Source organism: Momordica charantia (genome assembly GCF_013281855.1).
Source record: "Momordica charantia cultivar OHB3-1 chromosome 9 unlocalized genomic scaffold, Mcharantia_2.0 BLBB01000009.1, whole genome shotgun sequence".
NCBI lineage: Eukaryota > Viridiplantae > Streptophyta > Magnoliopsida > Cucurbitales > Cucurbitaceae > Momordica > Momordica charantia.
This window is the reverse complement of record NW_028275167.1, coordinates 25,415,208-25,421,152: the sequence shown is the minus strand read 5'-3', so window position 1 is coordinate 25,421,152 and position 5,945 is coordinate 25,415,208. Positions and strand designations below refer to the sequence as shown.

At 35.3% G+C, this 5,945-nt stretch overlaps 1 pseudogene across 1 annotated transcript; it reads left to right on the top strand.

Annotated features, from left to right (window-relative positions):
* Positions 1-1,091: 1,091 nt before the first annotated feature.
* LOC111010028 (7-deoxyloganetic acid glucosyltransferase-like) lies at positions 1,092-4,436 on the top strand (annotated as a pseudogene). The gene is made up of 3 exons (XR_015786995.1): positions 1,092-1,706; positions 1,975-2,013; positions 3,146-4,436. The product of XR_015786995.1 is annotated as a 7-deoxyloganetic acid glucosyltransferase-like (transcript).
* Positions 4,437-5,945: the final 1,509 nt, after the last annotated feature.

Here is a 5,945-nt window from a genome sequence, read left to right as displayed (position 1 = left end):
AAAATAAGAAATAGCTAGCACATAATTATCAATTTCATTCACTCTAACACATTCTATTTGATTTTGAGTAATCAAATACTACATAGCAAGACAAACAAAGGAAGGCCCACGAAATAAAGGAAGCATGTGAAAGTTGTCATATACTCTTTCTTCCGGATTTTTTAAAAGATAGACAAATATGAGACCACTAATACAATATGCCATAAGATTTTATACTATGCTTTTATTATCGGAGCGAAGAAAGAAAGAGATTGACATAATCCGAAGCTTAATTTTGGACATAATCCAAAACTTTGCTTTTTTATTTCATAAAAAAAAAACAAAAACTTTGTACCAATCACTACATATCATGAATTTTCTTTCCTTTCTAATCAATGGTGAAATTTTATTTGCACTATAGCGCGTGTTGTATTATCCACCCGCACATGTTCCATCATTAATATATCAAACCCGCACATCTACGTGTAAAAATCGGTATGGTTGGTACTTTCTCGGGAATAAAGAGCTAACAAGGAAACCAACCAAAAAATTCCCCATCAAAAATCAAAAAACTAAAATGCCAAACTCCCTTTCAAGTTATGCATGTGAATAATTTATTAGGTGCTTGTGGTTGTGGTTTGGGCACTTATTTTAACCAATAAAATTTTGATACCCTTTTAATAATATTTTCTAAAATATAAAAAAAAATTATCGTCATAAACAAAATATGATATTAACAAGTAAGCAGTAAAATATTTTTCATTAGGAATAATATTTAGGTGTTTCTCTTTCAATACCTATTTTTATATTATCCACCCATAAAAATTTTACAATTTTTTAGTTTCTTGAAAAACATAAATATATATTTATTTATTTATTTTTATTCATTCTTCTCTCTTGCTCCTCAAAAATTTAATGGTTACGACAAAAAAAAAAGAGGGTACCACCCTACTAAGGCACCTATTTTTTTCCTATCCACTTATTAGTGAGCATTTATATTTAGGCCAATTTTTGACCATTCGTTATTTTAAAAAATATTTTTATTTTTGCACTTTTACAAAATTCAAAAGAGGTCAGCACCCAAATATTTTCACATCAGTATTACTCTTTTCCAACATTATTTATGGTAAAATACTGAGACAACATTTTACTTATTTATGTGGAGCAGGAACCCTCCGCCATTCCCCAAACGAATCGAGCCACTGTTGCGCCCATGGAGCCACAAACGCCGCAGCAGCGGAGTCCTCATGTTCTAATCCTCCCGGCGCCAGCCCAAGGCCACATCAACGTCATGCTCAAGCTGGCGGAGCTTCTCGCCGTCGCCGGCATCCGAGTCACGTTCCTGACCACCGACCACGCCCACCACCAGCTCACCTACGACTCTGACGTCGTGGCTCGCTTCTCGCGGTTCACAGGGTTCCATTTCCGGACCATCACCGACGGCCTTCCCCCGGACCACCCACGGACCTTCTCCCACCACTTCGACGAGATGGTCAACTCTTTCACAGCCGTCACCAAGCCACTTTTCAGACGCATGCTGCTTTCGCGCCACTTCGATCCACGTCTCACTTGCATCATTCTCGATGGCTACTTTAGCTTTCTCATTGATGAAGATGACAATTTTGGAGTGCCCATTTTTTGCTTCGATACTTTCAGTGCGTGTTCTTCTTGGGCTACTCGCTGTGTTCCTAAGCTCTTCCGTGACGGTCAACTTCCTATTAAATCTGGTTTGTTAAAGTATTCTCCATCGAAAAGATAAAGACATAACCAGTATTTATAATAGATCTTCCCTAAACATGGTATCAGATACTAAAAAGCTTGATTATCCAGTAAAAAAATAATTCGACCAAAAGTTTTATAATAGACCATACGCGTACGTTCTTTAATATAACTATGGCTGCAAGGAAGAAAATTGTTGAATTGTGGAATCCATAGCTATGTTTCTTTATTAATGTTTAATTTGTTTCCCATGTTGGTGTGAAAATTATATTGTAGGGAAGGAAGATATGGATAGAATCATCAGAAACGTACCAGGTATTTATGTAATACTGGCCTTCTAATTTAATTTTTTATATGTATAATGTCTGAGTTCTTCTTTCTTGAAAGTATATGTGTGAAAGTAAATTAGAAGAAGAAACTATTATTTTAAAGTTTAGGTTTAGTTCCTTATATTTGATAAACTTGGCTGATGAAAGTCAAATTTCAGGTTACAAACTGAAAATTTAGAAGATAAATAAAGGCAAAAAAACTTCACTAGTTGAGTAGCATTGTGCTCCTTACCCTCACGTGATCGTATAAAAATAAGACAAGTGTTGGTTGTTGCTTTTTTTAATCATTTTATCAAATCTCATAATCTCATCAAAATCTCCCCAAATCTCTTTGAATTCTTTTTTTGGATTAGTTGGACCACTTTTCCTATTTTTTCTCTCTCCATACACTATGAACAACAAATTGCAGAAAGTCTTCATCTAATATTAGAAGATAGTAAAGCACAAAAGGAAATGATAGAAGAGAAATGTTATGCAATTTGAACACCTTTAAATTGTGGATAAATATTCGTGGAGATTCATTTCTCATTCGATAAACTTGAGTTGCATAAAGTTTAAAAACAAAATAGAGATGAAGAAAATTGAAAAAAAAATGAGGTTACACTACTCTTCTTCGAGAAGGAAACGAAGAACATGAGAGAAAAAGAAGGGAGTGAGAAGTTACATGAAGAGAGAGAAAAGGGAGAAAAGTTGTCCAACCAATCTAAAAAAACAACGACCAACACTTATCTTGTTTTTATAGGGTCACGTGAGGGTAAGGAGCACAATACTAAGGAGCCAAGTTTTTTCCTAAATAAAGTAAAAAACAGAAGGAAAACTCCTCACATGTAATTCAGGAGGAACATTGTCCTTACCACCTTAAATATTTGACAACTCATTATGGACAAGATTTCGAGGAGCGAATATTTTCCAAAATAGAAAGTTTCAAATCCATAAAGTTTGGACATAATTTTTTAAATTCGAAAAATAATTTCAATTTTTGCATTTTTCCTTTTTAAATATCAAACATTTAGTGGTGATAGATACTTCATCAATTTTTACTTAAATATTTTCCTTCGTCAAAATATATCCTATAATTTTTTATATTGCTTCCTGATCCTTTTCTTTGTGGTCTGTAGGTATGGAAAATATTCTTAGATGCAGAGATCTTCCTGGGTTCTGTCGAGCCACGAACCCAAACGATCCAACTCTCCAATTCATCGTGAACCAGTCAATCCAGAGCGCAAGATTTGACGCCCTCATATTGAACACATTCGAAGATTTGGAAGCACCCATTCTCTCAGAGACTCGAACTTTATACCCCAACATCTACCCCATCGGACCTCTCCACGCCCTCCTCAAAACAAAGCTCTCCCTCTCCGACCAAGAATCCGAGTCTTTCAACAATCTCCGACAAGTCGATCGGAGCTGCCTGGCCTGGCTGGACGCCCAGTCGCCGGAATCCGTCATCTACGTCAGCTTCGGAAGCATAACGGTCATGGGAGGCCACGAGCTGATGGAGTTCTGGCACGGGCTGGTGAACAGCGGCAGAAATTTCCTGTGGGTCCAACGCTCGGACCAGCTTTAAAAATGGAGAGTGTGAATTAGATATTCCAACGGAGTTGGAGGAGGGCACGAGAAAGAGAGGGTGCATCGTGGGGTGGGCCCCGCAAGAGAAAGTGCTTTCCCACGCAGCGGTTGGCGGATTCGTGACGCACAGTGGTTGGAACTCGACTTTGGAGAGTATGGTGAGTGGGAAGCCCATGATTTGCTGGGCGAATGCGTTGGACCAGCACGTGAACAGTAGATTTGTGAGCCACGTGTGGAAGCTAGGTTTGGATATGAAGGATGTGTGCGATAGAGCAACTGTGGCGAAGATGGTGAATGATTTAATGGTGAATAAAAGAGAGGAGTTCGTGAGATCTTCTGCTGAGATTGCTAATTTAGCAAGCGAAGTGTGAGCATAGGTGGATCATCATACGCTAATTTTGGGCGTTTGGTCGAGGATATTAGATTGCTAAGTCAACAGACAACAGTAGAGAAAGATTAACGACGGAAATTTTATTTCAAATATGAAGTGTTGAAAATGTTGGAAAAATTTTTAAAAATCCATATTTATGATTATTCTAAATAAGAGTCATACCATTCAAGAACGAGAATTGATCATCTAAGCATGGAAGAGAACCAAAATCTATAAACAGATTAGTATTACCTATAACCATTAGATAGGATTGATCATGACCTACAAGGAGTTGGGATTCGTGGTCTTCCTCAACTATGCAACACGGATCAAATATGGACCATTCTTTCTGTCTGATGTAGAACAAAGCCCAAGTAGCGTAGTGTATTCAAAACCATAACCATATATTTATATGTTAATTCTAGAGTTTTCTATAATCCACTAAGATTAATCGTCTAGTTTCTACCGCATTACTGAATCAAAAGTTATGGACCCATAATCAAGTCCACTTAATATACCTATTAAATTTTCCAAATATAATTGCTCAATAAGAACAATTTAAAAAATAAGTCGTAAGGATTTGAGACTAAGGATTGAGTGAAAATTTTATCTCTAAAACCAACCCACGTTTTAGGAGTCTGTTTATCAAGCTCAAGTTTAGCTCGAATCGAAGCTAAGTCTGGCTACCCCAAACCCAAATAACCGAAAAACTCATATTTCTTATAACAAATAACATATTATCAATTTTTTAAAAAAAAACTATTTTTTTCATTTATCCATATTTAACAAATAGTTCAAAAAATATATATACATATATATTTTTCTGATTTTAAATAGAAAAATATATATTTTAGACTTACTCATATTAAATGTGGCTTATGTTTTGTAGTTGGAGCTCCAGACTTTTGTTATGGAGTTTGTTCTTAGAATATTAAGTTTGTTGTTGGAGCGGCTTGAAATGTGTCTTGAATGGAGCTTATGTAAGTATCTTTCATGAATGTGTCTTATGTTCGTTGTATCACGTATCATAATTTTAATTTGGATTGTATTTTTAGTTCGCCAAGAATGTTATCACATGCAATAATTATTTCGGTATGAGTGAAATAATGTCTAATGATCGTGTCGAGTTATGCTCGAAGATCCAATAACCTTGTCACTATTGTTGTTGTAAACGATATATATAGAGAACATATATTTTATATTAACATTGGGTATGTTTTGAATTTGAAGTTTGGATTATTTGATGTGTTTACTTAAATAAGGACTTAAAAGTTTAATGTGGTCAATATAATTTACCTTTTTTTTCATTTATCATATTTTTTAGAATTACAGGAAATATAAAATTGAACTTCTTTTTATATTTAGCAAGGAAATAATGACAATGTAAATGACGGTGTCCTCTAATGTCACACTATGGAGGGAAATAATGTATAAGCAAAAATAATAATAAAAATAAAGAAAATAGAAAATCGACAATTATTGTTGCATAATCATTATATTTTTTACGACTTTTTGTCGCACATGCGATGAAACTACTTTCATTGTTCAAGCGTGTGACGCTTACGTTTCCGTTGCAGGAGTTCTTTAGCAACTCTGTTCCAGTGACTTGGCTGGCAACGAAAATCTTTCCATCGCTGCAGCTATGAAAATATTTGGTATTTTTCTTCTGAGAGAGATACTAACTTCCAATTGAAAGTACCATCTTATCTTTGTCCAATTTAACTCCACCTTTTAGTAACTCAGGCTTGAATTCCAACTTTGAGTAATAGTTTAGATATGTTATAGTTAAACCTTTAATTTTTTAGTCCAATACTACTTTCTTGCTTCTCAATTCTCCTCTCCTCCCAACGAAAAGTTAGCAAAAACAAATGGTATGACGATATTGTCCGCTTTAGACATAGTCGGATGAAATAGTGATGTACCAACATCAATATGATGTGAAGTAACTTGCCTTGCACTCAAAAGCCAATTTCCTTACA